Raw genomic sequence first — 19,378 nt, 5'->3', positions numbered from 1 at the left:
TATTGAGCCACATGTCATATTTGTGTGCTCATACATATCCCTAGCCTTGCCTATATAAGCAGGCTCATCTACATTGTATGTAACAACTATTGATCATTTTCTATTGATGAGAATACAGTTTATTCTTGTCCCATATTGTGTCTCTATTTTGTACATTTCATTGACCCCTTGATCTTGGCAAAATCCAACAATATCATATACCTCATAATAGTATATTTAATTCATTAAATTTCAGCTTTATTAATGATTTGATATATCATATATATTATAATAGTCATTTTTTATTATGAGGTGGTAAAGTAAATTTATATTATGAAAGTATTTTATTTTATTTTATTTTTATGGATGAATTATTTATTTATTTTATGAAAGGATCTTCATCGATAAAGTCTTTTTAGCTACAAGAGCACGAATCTTAAGATTGAAACCTCTTCCACTAAGAGCTTTGATGGAGGGATCTTCATCCATGAAGTCATTTTAACTACCAGATACAAGAACATGAGCCTTAGGCTGAAACCTCTTCGACTAAAAGCTAAGGATGGAGGGTTATCCATTCCACCAAATTCTTGAGGAGATTACCACAGCCTTGTCCCTTATGATTGAGGAATCTTACACTCAGCAAGACTTGATTTCTAATGGGCTCATTAAGAACCATTCAACATCACCAACAGACGAAGGCGCATGAAAATAAATTTTAGCTTTAGTATATATTTTTGGACTCGTTAATTTGAAAATAATCATTGCAAAAATAAAATTCTCCTTCAATTTTTTAAGAAATTTGTAATGCATTAAATTTTTTTAAAGTTGTCAAATCTATTAATGTTTTGAATGACCATAAATATTGTTTCTAGTTCTATTGGACAATAGTAATGAACATTCATATTTTAATGATGTCGCCCTGAAATTATTTTGTCCATTTTTTTATTCATCTTCGTATTACTCTTGCAGTTATATTTAGATGTGGCCAACTATGTTACTATTGTCCAATAATAGCAATAACTCACATATTGTAAACTATTCTACTCCAATACCAATCCAAGCAGAAAAGCCAAAAATGTTCTAATATGTCTACATGCTCTATGAGGTCAATAAGTAATGAAGTTTAAATATATATATATTGCTAATATAGTTTAGTTTCAAATAAATCCATTGTGTGGTTTTAATTGTTTGATTCAATTCAAATGTCCTAGGTTAATTTGTAAAAATTTAATATTCATATTTTAATACCTTGTTGAATAAGTGAACAATGTTAATTTTATAATAATGAACAAAGTTTAATTTGAATTTCAAAAAATATTAATATTAATTTTACTTAACACCAATTTTAATAGTGAGCCTCCTTAATAAGTTTAAGTTTCTACTCCAAGTGGGAAAGCCAAACAAATAAAATGTAATAATATGTTTACAACCTTCAACTGTTTTTCCTAATTTATGCTTTTTTATAATGCTACAATGTTGTAATTGTTTTAAAATAGTGCTTAATAATTGAATAATAATTTAATTTGTGTGAAATTATTTTCAAATGTGAACACGATACTATTGTCCAATAGTCCTCAATTATATGATAATTTACATAGTGGACAATTTATACTCATGCAAGAGCAAAATGTATTACATTTATTGACACTCATGATTTGAAAGCAATGTGAAGGTGTATTTCATTTATTGATACTTGTGATTTAATAGCAAGGAAATGCGAGCAATAAAGTATTCTTTTTGAAATGCTAGACCAAACGGAAAAATCAAATATGAAAGAATGTTGACAAGATTTCTCATATTTTTAGTCTTTTCTCTTTGACGATGGGGTGGAAAATTTATGCTGATGCACATGGCGGAAGTATTTTTTGTCTATTATAATTAAATCTGAGTATCTGAGTAGACAAAATAGACATGACAATATTCTTGTAATCTATTATTTTGACTATTTGTACAATAATGTCAATTACTCAACGATTTCAAATGGAGAATCAAATAAAATTTTCTTGTCCAATTATAAGATTTTTTTAATGTGTTCCATCTAACTATTTAAATGACTTTTGGTGCATTATTGTGGTCATCTATGCAACTATGCAAGTCACTTTTGTTGAATTATTGTGATAGATACAATTGTTTAAATTCTCTTGGTGTGTTATTGTGAACAGTACGTTTTTTCTCAGACTAAGCCGTGTGAGGAGATCAATTCGGGTCATTTGTTTCCTTTGGAGTAGAAAGGTCAGCAATCAAAAACTTACTTTTCTCATCTGATATTTTCATTATGTTAGAATTTGTATTTTTGTTTATGGCAAATTGGGTCAAGTAGCAATAAACCCTAGTTTTATTCTCTTCTATTTTATTGTGTTAACATTTGTATGTCAGAATGAGATTTTTGTAATAAAGCCTACTTTTATTCTCCTCTATTTTTATTGTGTTAAAATTTGTATGTTGGAATGAGATTTTTGTTTTGATATGTATAAAAGGTAGAGTATTAAGATTTTTTTTTATTGATTATAGAGTAACAAAACAGAAGTACAAAGCTAAAAATTTTATAGCCTTATCGGCCTCAAAAACTCATGCTACTATAACGGACTGTTAATGTTCAACCCTCCTAGATCCCTAACTACGAAGGACTGACAAGTGTTATACATCTCATTAGATACAAAAATATGATACTATGCACAATGACTGAAAGTTTACATCTATGTAACCCAACCCATGGGGCCTTCCATCCAAACCAACCTATAGTCATCTCTCATTTGGGATGAGTATATCATCTGTTGGTGAATCAGGGCTCTATTGCCTTTGATTTCCTCCAAAAGGGTGTCCAGGGAACTGACAAAGGGTGTACCTTCAACGTTGAGCCTATGCCATGTGTAGTCGTGAGAGAGCTCATGTACAAAGATCCTGGTATGGCCATCACTCAGAAATCTCTGGAACTTCTCCTTGTTCAGCCTGATCACTAAGTCCACCTGAAGAGACAAAATAATATGTGATTCTACGAAAAGACTCAATAAGGACCCTCTCTTTTCCTTGAAACTTATCTTTATTTCTTATCTTCCATATATACCAAATAATTTCACATGATAACAGATTCCAAAATAAATAGTTGTCTTTTTTAAGGCCTTTAATATAACCGGTAACAATATCAAGAAGATTAACATGCAATGGGAATGAGAAACCAAACATTAGCCAAATTTCCTTAGCAATAATATAGTCAAAAACAATATGCCTAGTAGTTTCAGTAACTTTACAGATGGTACACAACACATCTCTATTATGGTCAAATCTGATAGGAAGCTTATCAGTGATTAGTAGCCATCTAAAAATCTTCTTTTTGGGATCAATTGGCCTATTCTATACTAATTTAAACAGCTTGCCCCATTGCATGGGCATCAAGTCAGTATACCAAAGAGATTTATTGTGATTGAGAATGCAATCATTGTACATAAGAGAGTTATAAATCGAGATAGAATTCAACTTACATAACTTAGTGTCGTCACACCAAGAGAGATCAACAAACCCGTTTTCAATAGTTACACATCTTTTGGGGAGCTGCAAGACAACACAAGCATTAAACATTATATTATAAGTTCTCTTATTGGAAATAGGAAGATGATACTTACCAGAGAGATCATCCCAAGATATTAGATCATCATTTAACCAAATATCTTTAAAACAACAAATACCTCTGTTAGCCCAACTTCTGGTTGAGCAGCCTTGAGTGAGGGCAAGGGGTTTACTATTGTGGAATAAATTCCACCATAGACCTTTCCCCATAAATGAGATCATCCCTACTGACCCAATTGTTAGACATGTTATGCCTAATACTCTCCCACGCCTTCCAAATTGACTTGAACACCGACGAGCCCGCAGTAGAGACAGAGAAATTTCCAGCTAAGAGGTCACTAAGAGGAAGGGATTTCCAGGATTTAGCAGTCTTGGGATCACCCAAATTAATATTATTCCTAATAAGCACCTTCCATGGCTCATTTCCTTCCAATGCATGAAAAATCCATTTAGCTGATAGGGCAATCCCTTGAATTTTAAGACCCTTCAGCCCCAAACCTCTGATAGCCTTATCCATACAACACCACTGCCACTTGACTGAGTGAGCTTTTCATTCCCTTTTCCGTGTGACCATAGGAAATTCCTGATATTTTTTTGAGCATCATTAATTTGGTAGTTACTAAACATCCACACCGATGCATAGTAAATGCTATATGAAGAGAGGATTTTTTGACAAACTTGTACTCTCCCAGCAAGTGAAAGGTATTGGGTATTCCATTTGTTAAGCTTCCTTTCAATCTTGCTTTTGATCCAATTCCACGTATCCTTGAGACACAAGGATACTGAGAACAGAATCCCGAGGTATTTGACAATCTTGTTAGGACCCCCCACTGAAACCCATAGGGAGCAAGCCAATTGGGAGGGTGATCCAACCAATTGAGCAAGGTTGATTTGGCCTAAGAGATTTTTGCACCGGATGCTTCACAAAAGATCTTAAGTTTAAGGGATAAGGAGTCCATGTTTCTTTTAGCAAGTTCTAAAAATAGTGCAGTATCATCTGCAAATTGAATATTAAGTAAGTTAGAATTATCTGGTAGAGTGGCTCATTTTACCCTAAGAGATAAGGTGTCATCTCTTAATAGGTAGTATAGCGCTTCCGATGCAATAACAAAAAGGGCAGGGGAAAGAGGACAACCTTGCCTAATGGATCTACTAAGCTGAAAAGCCTGTGAAATAGAGCCATTAATTTCAATTTGTGCATGGACATCAGTGAGTAGGACCTGGACAAGGTGACAAAATACTTCGGGAAAACTAAAAGCTTCAAGCATCATAACTTCCACTCAACCCTATCATAGGCCTTTTCAAAGACAAGAAGAAACATAGCTGCCTCATGACCCGAACTATTAGCTGACTCCCAACTAGTGATTAGATTTTCAAGTATGTATCTTCCTTTAATAAAGCCAGTCTGAGTGCTACATATAAGCCTAGAAAGAATATTTTCCAATTTGATGGCTAGCATTTTGGCTAGAATTTTGTATGAGACGTTGAGTAGAGTGATAGGTCTCCAGATTTTTAATGAGGGCCTTATCCCCTTCTTTAGGAATAAATTTAATAAGCCATCTATTATTCTCAGCCCCAGGGGAGCCTTTTCTAGTGGCTTCCTTATATACTTCCAGCAAATCATCAACAATCCAATTGATATTGGCTTTGTAGAATTCAACGAATAACCCATTCGGGCCTGAGGCCTTATCATTGTGTAGTGAATTAATGGCACTTTTGATTTCTTCCACAGAAAAAGGTTGGTTTAACCTCAGGTTATCTTTGGGTGAAAGGAGCTTAGGGATGAGAAAGCAACATCTCTCACAGGCAATGATGGAGATGGGTGAGTCCTTGGTAGTGAAGAGCTTCTTATAAAAGGAAAGGAATTCTACCATGATGCCATCCTCACTAGAGATCTCTCTATCTTCAATCCACAACTTATTAATTATGTCCCTTGTTTGCTTCTGCTTAAGATACTTAAAGAAAAATTTAGAACCTGAATCTCCCTGTTGCAGCCATTGTATTCTAGCTCTAGCCCTTGCTCCTAAAGATCTATCATGTTGCAGCTTCCTGAGTTTATCTCTAGCCAAAGCCACCGACTGGGCAAGAACCACATTACTCGGGTCAAAATGGATCTGCTCTTTGGCCTCTTGCAGATTAGATGTGAGAAGTTCAACATGTCTCCCATCCTTGGCTTTCTTTTTTCCCACAGTCTTAAGAATGTTTTGCCAACCAACCACAAAGGTGTTCCATCTAGCAATATGGGACCTAGAGTGAGAGTTCCATCTGTTAAAAAGCCTAACAATGTGGAGGGCAGCAAGGACATCCTGATCATCTAACAACTTTGTATTTAGAATAAATTTGCTACTGCCCTTTGTCTATCCTTTGAAACCGTCTTTGAGTGAGAGTTGGGCAATAATGGGGTGATGGTCAGAGAGAGAGGAAGGCCAAACTATCATTGGACAACCATTAGAATCATGAGCAAATGAAAAGAAGTCTTTATTGGCATAAAATATGTCCAGTCTAGAATAAATCCTACTTTTTTCTTTTTGGTAGTTGTACCAGGTAAACCAAATATCTTAGTGGGAAGATCTTGTACCAAATCTCTTCATTCCTTTCATTTTGTCCCATGTCATTTTCTCTCCTCCTTTCCAGTCCACTTTGAAACCTCCCCTCTTATCATCCTACTGCTCAATCATGTTAAATTATCCTCCTATAATCCATGGGATGTTAGGTAAGGAAGAAAGTCATTGCCATAACTTAGCTCTCTCCCTATAATCATTAGGGGCATAGATTGTACAAATACCAAACATGTTGTCACCACTTTTAACAGAAACCCAGACTGCTTTGTTACATGGGAATACACCGGAGCACATAATTGCTTCTCTCTATTTTGAGTTGACTAGGATCACGAGTCCCCCTTTCCCTTTGTAATGTTTGGTACAAAACTTCAGAGCATCTTTCCAGATAAAATTCAAACTAACATCTAATGCAAAATTGATTGCCTTGACTTCTTGAAGCATGACAATGTCTAGTTCTCTATGTTGGTTAAGCATTCTTCTGACAATATATTTCCCATTGGGAGATTCCAACCCCCTGACATTCCATGGCATGTAGTTCATAATCAACAACTACTTATTTTTCTTCCTTAGCAGCTTGGAAGCTGCTAAAACACTTGGGCATGCTAGATTTACGGTTATACTTCTTGTGCAACAGAGAGTTTTTATTTTTGGATCCAGGAGGTCTACCTCTTTTCCTCCTCGCATTAGCCTATGTTTCAGAAATTTCCTCATCCAACACTCCTCTCTCCCGGACCCCCTCACCACTTGTGATGAGTAGTTGGAAACCAAATCTATCTCAATTTCGGACTCATGGTTGCCCAATGAGGAGTCATCCTGCGGGTTATCTGGTGCAGGAGCACCCTTCTAAGGTCTTCCTCTTTTTGGTTTTTGTTGGTGTTTTGCTTCTTTAAGAAGCCATTGTAAATGTAATAAGAGCCATGAGCTCGTTAGTCTTAATTAGGCCCTAATTTAGGTCCTAGGTTCTCATTTCTTGTGGAGGAGAGGTTATGTGTGTCTTTGATGAATTTGGGGTCCTTTTAGCATCGTGGTGTCCATAGGATAACCCAATGTAGGCCTAGGAGTTAAGAAAAGCAACTTTGGAAAAGTTGCTCAAAAGTTGCAAAAGTTGCATGACAACTTTTCAAAGTTGTCAAGCAACTTTTCCACCTAATAGGTCAAAAACCTTAGCTTAGATTGGACAACCCTAATTTTGGCACATAGACCGAGGAAAGGAGACTATATATGGTTTCAAACCCTAAAATGATGGGTTGGATGTCAGATTGTATGGCCAAGAGAAAAGACCTTGACTGTGACTGGGTTTTTGTTGCCAGTCAGCACAAAAGAAGCATTAACAGGTTGATAATGGATTGTTTTATGAACTAAATGGTGTTGTGGATCTTGCATCGTATTCATACTTTCATTTTGAGCACTTAGGGTAGGTTCTTGTGCAGGTTTTTGTTTGTTTGTAATTATTTTTGTGAAGTACTATGTCACTGTCCAGTTTTGGACTGTTTTGTGAATTGAATGATAACTCCTATCCCCATAGTGGAATCACCATGAAACCATGGGGAATAGGATTACAAACCCTATACATTACTTCAAAGCAAGCAGGGTCCTTGAAGATGCAGGGAAGTCTTTCAAAGACCCACTCCTAGGTGAGACAAGACTGTGCCAAGCTAGGAAGGGTTGAAGTTGCAGAGGTCCAAGAGAGCAAGGTAGGACAAGGAGGGAGGCACCCTTTGGAGGAGGTGTAGAGGGATGTGTGAAGCACCATTGGTGAGAAGGAGGATCTTCCACCAATCCAAATAAGGTGGCAAATTCAATAAACCATCATTGTGACCCAAGCAGGCCTTAAAACCCTTGTAAAAACCCTCAAAAACCCCAAAAATTCACCTAGGGTAGTGTACGGACACTTGGAGGCCCAAAACCAGGAAAATATTTGAGCCCTTTCCAAATGATTAGCGATCTTTTTGGGAAGTTTCACAAGTATGTGCATCATTTGCAAGAGGGAGCCCTAAAAGTCCAGATTGGAGGCCTAATTGGGCACATTCCTTGTAGCCCTATTTTGTAGGAAAAAAGCAAAATAGTGAGATCGGTAAGGAGTTGGAAGGTTAAAACCTCTTGGGGGCATATGAATAGATGGATAACCATGTCAAAGACTTGTCATAACCTTTCTAAGACCTAAGAAGGTGAAGAAGGAGTTAAACCCTTATTAACCTATGTGAGGGTTTTGGGTGCTTGAGAGTAGATGTGACTTAGGGAGGAAAATCACAGATTGTTGGTGGGTGGATTGGGCAAGGTCAATGGATTCCACAAAAAAGGGAAGTCCTAGAGACCCTAGGGTGTGGTAGAAACACCTGGTGATCCAAGGAGAGGATCAAGGAGCATAGACTAGGCTAGTCTATCCCATAACCATTCCCATCATTATCATTCTCAATTATGCCAACTTTGGCAAGAGTGGGGGAATCGCTAGGGTTTGACCTGCCAACCAAAGGGTCAACATGGATGATCTCATAGACCACATTGTCAGAATCAATCAACTTTTTAGACACAAGAGGGGCAGTTATCATAGCATCAGTGTCTTGACAATGGTGAGGACAATCTCCCTCCTCTCGGGAGTCCACATGATCAGTCAAATCCTTTATTGGCCCAAACTGAGAATCAAGAATTTGAAATTGATTGGATTCTAATAGAATGGGGTCATTGTTGGGAGGAGGGTTGATTGTCTCCTTCTCCAAGCCAGAGATACCCCGATCAACCCCTTCAAAATTCCTAAAGATAGTTTTGACTATAGACCACCTACCATTTGCATCAGACAAGTTACTCTCAGGTGGAGCTTCAAGAACATCTTGTTCCATGCATGACACAGAGAGGCATTTCTGCACATGTCCACTCACCCTATTTTTTTTCCAGTGCGAGCTATTGTGCATTCTTCCTCCTTGAACGCTTGTCCTTCCTAGTTACCACCTGGAAGCCCATATCTTTCGATTCCTCCAACTGCGAGATGGCTTCTGATACAACAGAATATGGAGGAGGGTCAGCATTGAAGGTGCCAAAGATAGCAGAGTCATCAATAGAAGGGAGTACTACATCTTTCTCACTCGGGAAGCCAGAAATGACTCTATTAATAACATCTTTAAGAGAGTCAAGCTTGCCCACTAAAGGAGAAACGCCGCCCAGATTGGGGGTCGAAGAGGAAGGGAAATCATCAGATTTAGAAACATAATCGGCAAGGTTTTTAGAAGTCTTCTTCTTGGAAATAATAATAGGGCAAGATATTCTAATGTGCCATTCCTTCCTACACAGAAAACAAGCATTAAGTCCACCTAGGGTTTCAACAAGACAAGTAAATTGTACATCTCCAAGATTAATGACTATAAACCTAGGAATATCTACACCAGGGTTAACAGAAACAAGAATATGGGCATCCAGGTGAGGAACCAGGTTCAACAAGTGATCTACCTTAATAATTCTACCAATTGGTTCCAAGATTTGAGGAATGAAATTCCAAAAAACAGGAGGAAGATTCTTAAAATTTGTATCCAACGGGGGCTTGATAGAGCCATAATTTCCTCATTGTTAGCATCAAAAGACCATTTAAGAGCCCTAAATGTGGTTTTCCCCATGGCCCAAAATTGCTTCTTAAGAATTTTGCCTGAGATTTATTATCATTAAAGAAAATAACGAACAGACCTTTCTAAACCATCTGCAGAAAGAAAACCTAAACCCTAATTTATTTATCCAAACATTTCTCATCCAATCATCCAAAAACTTCCTAGTCGGGCATCTATCAATGTCCGTAGCAGCAAAAAAAATAGCAATATCTAGTAGCCTATCTTTTTCTAAATCTATAGCCCTAGCCATCGATTCATTAGGAAAAATGGACAAGGTGAGCAAAGGAGAGGGAGGGTCCTTACCGAGGTTTCCTCCACCGCCATCGCTCCCTGGTTCGGAATCACTTACTAGTATAAACTTGGCTTCATCTAGAACCTACAATGCCAAGCCAACAATGGCATCTCTAAAGGTTTTTTCATTAAATTCATCGGCCTCGGTTGTAGAAACTGATGGCTTGATTGAATTAATTCTTGGCCCTATTGATTGCTCACCCACAGTGCAACATGTACAACAAAGCAAGTAACAGAGTAAAACCACACACAATAAATGCAGGAGAAATGAATGCAGGCAGGAGGGAAAAATGAGGGCCTCACCATTGTGGAGGAAGCCTTACCACCTCCTCCACTTGCAAGAGGGAACCCCATCATCGAGCCTGGAAGAGCGGTCCACATCGACGAAACCCTAGTTGCAGACCTCCCAATGTTAAATGTTTATCGGGGTTCAAACTTTGACAAATAATTTTGTTATTATAATAGCCAAGATGCATACGAATATATTGTTAATTGAATATAAATATTTTAAGACATTGAGGCAAGAGATTATATACGTGACATTGGTCTCATCGAATACAGTTTAGATTATCATGTATTTTAATATAACTTCAAAATTCAAAGTTTTGCAAATTTTTCCCCTAGAGTATTAAGATTTTGTAAACCTAAAGTTTAATATTTCATTTAAACTAGATATTTTAAGTTGATTTGGTTCTTCATGTTTGTTCCTGGTTCTATTCGGTATGTTGTTCTTTGTATCCTTGTCTTCCTATTCATAGATAAATATTTTTGTTCCAAAAAATCTAAAATTTCTGAAGTGGATAGATTTGTGTGTATAAGTGACTCAATAATTATTTATAAATAATAGTAATCAATTCTTTATTTGTATTGTTTGTCGTAAAACAAAATTTTGAAAAGAAACTCTAATTTGGCTATGGTGTATTCATAGGAGAAAGTGTACTAAATTCTTTTTGCTTCTAGATAAAAATAAAGAAGGAAAAGTATGTAATTTATTTTATATTTGTATCATGTTTTGTTTTTTATCCTTTGCAAACCCCACTATAATATTTAGTGTGTTATTTTTTTGGTGGGGTATGGTATGATATACATGGTGGAGGAAAAGACTAGAATTCTTCTTCTTAATTGCACTCAATCTATTTTGCTTTAGTTTAAATTTATACAAGTGTTTTTACTTTGATTTTTTTACATTGTGTATAAAATTTATTTTTCGTAGAAAGAGTAGTAAGGTTGTAGGGAGGTGAGATTTGTTTCATATCTCTATCAATTGACAATGTATGTTGACAAAAAGGCTATGAGACAAAGAATTCGACTGTGCTAATTTTAGAATGAATCATGTTTCTATTTTTGGTGCTTCTAGGGTTGGACATGCTATCATTGGTCTTGTCATCCTTTTATTTTTGTATCTTCTTTGGGATTTTGAACCTTTGAAGATAGAAAGTTAAGAAAAATTATTTCCTAATCTTTAGACTATGAAAAAATATTGTATTTTTATAGTGTTGTTAATCATTTTTTTATAAATGAAATGTAATTTGCAAGAATCAACAAAGGCAAAACCTTTCATGGATTGAAATAAGCTAACTCTTTCTTATCTCTACTTGCCAATTTAGTAGAAAATTCATTTTCTTTGTCTCAACCCATGAACTTGGGATAGGTAGCCTTATTAGTAAGCAAAACCTTTCCTCCAATCTTACCTAATTCTTCTAAATATATAGTGACATCAAGTATGGCATCCACAACTTGAAATTAAAGTCCCATATAGTGTGTGTACCTCTTAATTCTCACAATCTCCTCCTCTATAACACTACCAAGAATCCCTCCACTAAGAATTGAACATTATAAGAGCACAATGATCTTATCTATATGAATCCATTTTTATGAGTCTTTTTGTACCTTTTTAATTACTGTGTTTATATTTTAATCCTACAAGATTGTTGAACTTTTATATGACCAATATAGTACTTTTTCCATGTTTATGTCATTTTGATATGTGGGAAATGAGATCCTAGCCTAGGGATGTAAACTAAGATCTCAAATCTCCATTTAGGCATATCATTGGGAATCATAAACTAGGTTGAACTAAAATCTTCATAGGAGATAAACACTAAGGGGATTTATGACTCCTTTTGTATTGCTATGAATTTTAATATTGTGAAGTATGCAAATGAACTAGATTAAATGATAGGAAATTGATAACTTTTAGTATAAACAACAAGTTACGAAAATGAAAATTAAAATAGTAGCAGAGATCTAGAAATGAGCTACAGAGAGGAACCTATGGCTACAATTTGGAGTTCAATATATTGGACTGGGGAGTGGGGTGCCCCATTTTGAGGGTGTCTTCATCTACAAAAGGTTATATATTCTTGATTAGAAGACTCTATAGATTTGTCTCACTGGAAATCAATAAAAAAGTGCTAGACATTAGAGTAGGGTGATTTATGCCAAGGTTTTTTACCTATTTTAAATCTATGACTACCAGTTGTTATCTTGTCCACACTCTTGCAACCTTGTCTATTGTGGTATTTGCAACTATACATGGAAAAGAGGGAAAAGTGGTTGCGTTGTATAGGGACTTACCTAAGTCAAACCTTGTGTTGGCATTCCCACCTTCATTATAGTAAGATGATGTAAAAAAGAGCTTATCCCCAAGATGAACATAGGCTAAATCATAATTGGAATGTTCAAATAAAATAATATTACATTAGGATTGATAATGGTAGCGATGTAATTCTCTTTAGAAAAGTCCTTCAAGTGTTGATGCAATAACATGACAAGACATAACAAAGTCAATCATGAAAGCATACTTGAATGTAGGTTGTTATAGCTTGTTAATCATTATATCTGAAGATGCTTGCTCAATATGAATGCAATTTCTTGTTCTTAGACTTTGTAAATGATAAATGAACTCCTTATATAGGGTTCACAAGGTATTTCCTAATTTAGTTCAAAATCCAACGATCAAATGAAAATATCATAATTGGATCACAAATGATGGAGGCTAACACTCGAACATGTTTGAATTTATCCCCCTTTTAGAGGGACTAGGGTGTAGGGCATCCTAGTATACTTAAATAGAGAATAAATAAGATGGTGGTAGAGTATTAGGATCCAAGACATGGGATATAGTCACAATTATAGCATATGATGACAATCAAGTAGGATAGGGACAAAATAGGCTTGAAAAGAGCATGGGAGAGCACACTAAAGCAAAGATCAAATAGAGTGTGAAATTGTAAGGGGTTACAATTTACTACACTACATTTAGCCCCCACTATAGTGGGAGTATAAAATTATGTTCATACTCATAATAAAATAGAGAGAGCAATCGAGAGCAAGACTTACGAGGGATAAGATGTCACTAAGTTGAGAGAACAAGACCCCAAGCTTAGGATCTTAACTCACACAACAACATCCAAAGTAGGATTTACAAACACAGGACAAGAAAAATAAAGCAAAAAAGGTAAACAAAAGAACACAAAAATGGATTTAGTACCAAAAATAAAAGTCTCCAAGTTAACAAGTTGAAGAGAGCTTGATATCAAAATATCTTAGCCACTGAGTATCATTCTCATAATTCTATTGCAAGAGTACAAGTGGAATTCTAGAAAGAACAAGAACATACACCAGTTTGGGATGAGACAAGGGGTCCATGGTCCAACAACTAGCAAGTTGTGTTATGTTAGGGGTCCACAAAAAACCCTAAATTCCATAAGCCAACAAGGTGTATTATGTTGGGTGATTCATGTTTGTGGAATGGATTATATTGGCTATCAATTTGTGTTATGCAAGGTGATCCATAGAAAAGGCATGGATTCTACTAGACAACAAATTGTGTTACATTATCTGATCTATATAGTTCAACAAATGATTGCACTATCAAACTCTAATATGCTAGGTAACCAACACCTTAGAAAGAATAAGCAACAACGACGACCATGCTAACAAGTTGTGTTATGTTAGATGATCAATTCTTAATGAGCGTAACTTAGTGATATCAATGATCAAACTAGCAAGCCACACTATGCTAGTCAACCAATGCTTTGAGAAGCATAAACATGTTTGTCAAGGGATCAAGCTAGCAAGTTACGTTGTGCTAGAAAATTGGGATGAGTAATATGGATGCCACTAGATGCAAATTTGCATTATGCTAGGTGATACATAGATCATCAATGCTTTAATAAATCACACTTGTAATCCACATTGTACTAGATAATAAAAACAAAGTTATACGCCATGAAGTTGCTAGTGATAAATTGATAACATGCCTCAAGGGGCGTTATGCAACACAACCACCACTAGGGGATACATCAATGAATACAAGAAGAAAAAAGGAAGCCTCATATCCCCCCTTAAGATGTCAACATATTGGAATATTGATATGTTAAGGTAGATAGAGATCCATGTCAAGGATAAACACTTTCTTCCCCGAGGAGATATCCTTTTAAAAAATGCATGTGTTCCAAGATAGGAAGACGATCCTTGTAAAGATGAAAATTGTTGAGCTTTTTAATTGCAATTGAGGTTGGAATAATAATTCACAACTTAGGGATTTTTATCCACACTAAGCAACCCTTCATGAACTAGAAGCTACATTTAATTATCAACCCAGGGACGTGAACTTGAAATGAGACAGCATTGTATATGCACTATGGAAGCCTTCTAAGCTATTGTATCAGTTGTGTATAACAAATAAACTTAGAATAATAAACTGAATTGAAAACATGACAATGCTAGAAATAAAACTAACTACACAACAGTGGTTGCAGGAAGACTAGTTATTTGCAACAACAGTGGCTGCAGGATGACTAGTTATTTGCAATAACAGTGGTTGCAGGATGATTGGTTATTTGCAACAGCAGTGGCTGCAGGATGACTGGTTATTTGCAACAACAATGGCTGTAGGATGACTGTTCTAAAACAAGTGTAATAAAATATGCTGAAAACAAAACTTATCATAACCAACTCACTAATTAAAGTAAAGCATAATGAATAAAAGTCTAAACTATGATGAAATCACAGTTCCTCGAGTGGCCCTTGCTTGAGTTGGTTCAATCTGTCATTAGCATTCCATCTTCAATAGACAGGTTTCAATTCTCAAATAATGTTCTTATTGCAAATCATATATTACATGGACATGTATCAGACTTGCTTATTGAATATGGACACTACTAACAAGACTCAACACTAACTGGATATTCTCTAAACACTAACTATTCTCAACACTATGTTCAACACTACTTTCAACACTACTTACTTACAACTCAACAAAATATCAAATTTATGATTGAGGCCTGAGAGTTGAAGTAATTACAAACTCAACAAATTATTACAAATACCATTTCTCTTGTGAAATCAAGGAGATGACTTATTCTACTCATGACTGATAATAAATATTAAACTAACAAGAGTTGAGAGAGTTATAATCCTCTTCGAACTCTACAACCATTAAATGCACTCATGGCTAAACATGTGTAGAAAAAATGTTATAATTATTTATAAATCATCAAATATTGTTTCCACAACATTCTCCAATGTTTCTTCACTTTAATAACTCCAAGAACATGAACTCATGAAGAGGTAGAAGAGTCCAAGTTGAACTAGAACTCAATCCTTAACTGTTGTTTGAAAATCTGCTAGTTTGTCTCAATCAACTTATGGTGAATGCTTCTCATTAATTATTGTGAATCAGATCAAACAGTTTAAACCCATTTTAGATATTCGTTTAATATTTCTAGATTATTTCGAAAATCTTAATTTTGTTAAGAAACGAGTGAGATATGCACATTTTACTGAAACTGGTCTTTTGACTTTTTCTGCATTTTCAGTCAACTGTTACATCTATCAATTGCCAACTTGTTCCTCCTTCCTTCTAGTTATATGATCGACTCAAAACACTCACAAACAACATGTTAATAATTCCAAAGTACTTTACATTAAACAATAACCATTTATTATAATATTTTATCATCATTTAGCATCAACTAGCTAGACACACATATGCATATCAAACACCATTAATCCTAGTTAATGCTTCACAAAACCAAGGTAATGTTTGGAAATTACTTGGAATGACATTATAAACATGAGGTAAAACATTAAATAATATGGTAAATTTACAAGCTCATCATTCTCCCCAGTTGAAATCTTGCTTGTCCTCAAGCAAGGAGTAGACATTGGCTATGCATGAAAATATTTTACTGCCATATCCTTTGTTGTTTTCAAGATTGTAATTGCATTTTCTTCTCTTTGTATTTGCTAGTACTGAGGTCTGAAAATATTATGTTTCCTTCAAGCTGAAAGGTCATTTGTCCTCAAATGACAACTAATGGATGAGGGTGGAAAAATAAATAAGTTATGAACCATGTAACCAAAAAAATGATATTTGACAAACACATTGTAATGCATAGAGAATTAATTAACCAAAAATGATAAATATTATAAATAAATAGAAATCATAAATGTAATTACCTTGAGTGATTTGAAAACCTGCAAATAGTTGAATGCACGAGTCCCTTTAAGAGTGTTGCATATTTGACATCAATAGTTATTGTAGGTGTCTTGGAACTTTGTGTAGTTTGACTATTTAGTCACACTATAATTGCTGCAAGTAACTTAGAGCATGAGTAGATCAACTGGACTACACCATTTGGATAGACATTTTTCATTCCATGAAGACCCAACAACCTAATGGAAGCATTTTTTGACAATATATGCATAGAATTTCTTTCAAAATTGAAGACATGACTGACTCACAACCTTGAAAAATAATTGACCTTGAAATATGACCAACAAAGCAGCTGTAAACACCTCTGAAAGAGTCATTTAAACAAGAAGAATTTGGGAAAACAACTCCACTAGACAACACCTAACTAACTATGCATGAACAAATTAAGAAAAAGACATCTAAGACATTGTGCAAGAGCACTTATTGAATGAAAAACCTATCCTAACCTACACTAACCAGCAAATAAGACTCAATCAAATAAAACCATTCATCGATTTTGTGAAATATTTTCCCTTTCTCAGCAACTTACAATGTTTCACATGCTTATGTGCAACCAAAGAGAGTTGCAATTTCAATAGAAACTTAACAAACAACTGCATTGACTTTTCAAAGACATTAACAAACTCTCTTACAACTTCACATTGACCATTCATACTATTGTCTTGAAGCGGATAAGAGAGATGAAACTATTCTTCTTCAGCTGCAACTGGAAATTTAGCTTCATCTTTAACAACTTCATGCTTGGATGCAATAAGTTGTGATGCTTTGCTTGCCTCCTTCTTAGCTAGATGTCTAATGGGACATCCTCATGAAAGAACAAATTTAGAATCCTCCTTGGTTCTTTTGTGTTGGTGGGTTGCTTCTTTGTCCTATTCTTGATTTGTAAACTCCATTTTGTGTGACTTATTTAACTGAAACATAGAAATTTCTGCACTTTGCTCTTGCTACTCATGATTTTGCTCTATAAAAGATACTTGTCTAGCATCCAAATTTAAGCAAAAATTCTCTAAGTCATCCCAAAACATGTCTTCATCAATATCTTCTTTACTTTTCAGCATTAGAGGACTGAATTTAGCTTTATGGTAGCTCTCTTCTTGAAGTAAGAGTTATGATTTGGCATCACGTTCAACAACCTTGTGTATGGTAACTTTTTCAGATTGCAAAACAAGATTATCTTCCTTTACCTTCTCACAAACTAGCACCTTGTCTTCAATAGATGAACAAAATTTCTCTATGATGTTAGAGAACATGTCTTCATTGATTGCCAAACTTTTTGAAAATGATATTGGCTCTTGGTTATTGTGCTTCATTGACCTCTAAAACAACTTAGTGACTCTCATAACTTGACTCATCCCCGACAACAACGCCAAAAATGTTGAGCTTTTTAATTGCAATTGAGGTTGGAATACTAATTCACAACTTAGGGATTTTTATCGACACTAAGCAACCCTTCATGAACTAAAAGCTACATTTAATTATCAACCCAAGAACATGAACTTGAGATGAGACAACATTGTATATTCACTATGGAATCCTTCTAATCTATTGTATCAGTTGTGTATAGAAAATAAACTCAGAATAATAAACTAAATTGAAAACATGACAATGTTGGAAATAAAACTAACTACACAGCAGTGGTTGCAGAAAGACTGGTTATTTGCAATGGAAGTGGCTATAGGATGACTGGCTATTTGCAACAGTAGTGGCTGCAGGATAACTAGTTATTTGCAACAATAGTGGCTGCAGGATGACTGGTTATTTGCAACAACAGTAACTGCAGGGTGACTGTTCTTAAACTAGTGAAATAAAATATGTCAAAAACAAAACCTACCATAACCAACTGATTAATTAAAGTAAAGCATAATGAATAAAAATCTAAACTATGATGAAATTACAGTTCCTCAAGTGGCCCTTTCTTGAGTTGCTTCAATCTGTCATTAGCATTCCATCTTCAATAGACAAGCTTCAATGCTCAAATAATCTTCTTATTGCAAATCAAATATTACATGGGCATGTATCAGACTTGTTGATTAAATATGGACACTACTGACAAGACTCGACACTAACTGGATATTCTCTAAACACTAACTATTCTCAACACTACCTTCACCACTATTTTCAACACTACTGTCAACACTACTTACTTACAACTCAACAAAATCTCATATTTATGCTTGAGGCTTGAGAGTTGATGTAATTACAAACTCAACAACTTATTACAAATGTCATTTCTCTTCTGACAACAAGGAGATGACTTATTCTACTCGTGACTGATAATAAAGATTAAATTAACAATAGTTGAGAGAGTTCCAATCCTCTTCGAACTCTACAACCATTAAATGCACTCATGGTTGAACATGTGTACATAAAATGTTATAATTATTTATAAATCATCAAATATTATTTCCACAATCTTCTCCAATGTTTCTTCACTTTAATAACTTCAAATACACAAACTCATGAAGAGGTAGAAGAGTCCAAGTTGAACTAGAACTCAATCCTTAACGGTTGTCTGAAAATCTTCTAGTTTGTCTCAGTCAACTTCCGGTGAATGCCACTCATTACCTATTGTGAATAAGCTCAAACGGTTTAAACCCATTTTATATCTTCGTTTAATATTTCTAGATCATTTTGAAAATATTAATTTTGTTAAGAAACAAGTGAGATATGCATGTTTTACTGAAACTGGTCTTTTGTCTTTTTCTGCATTTTCTGTCAATTGTTACATCTATCAATTGCCAACTTGTTCCTACTTCCTTCTAGCTGTATGATTGACTCAAAACACTCACAAACAACATTTTAATCATTCCAAAGTACTTTACAGTAAACAATAACCATATATTATAATATTTTATCATCATTTAGCATCAACTAGCTAGACACAC

Source organism: Cryptomeria japonica, chromosome 5 (assembly GCF_030272615.1).
Source record: "Cryptomeria japonica chromosome 5, Sugi_1.0, whole genome shotgun sequence".
In the NCBI taxonomy this organism is placed as follows: Eukaryota; Viridiplantae; Streptophyta; class Pinopsida; order Cupressales; family Cupressaceae; genus Cryptomeria; species Cryptomeria japonica.
The sequence above is the reverse complement of the archived record's forward strand: the minus strand, read 5'-3'. Positions refer to the sequence as shown.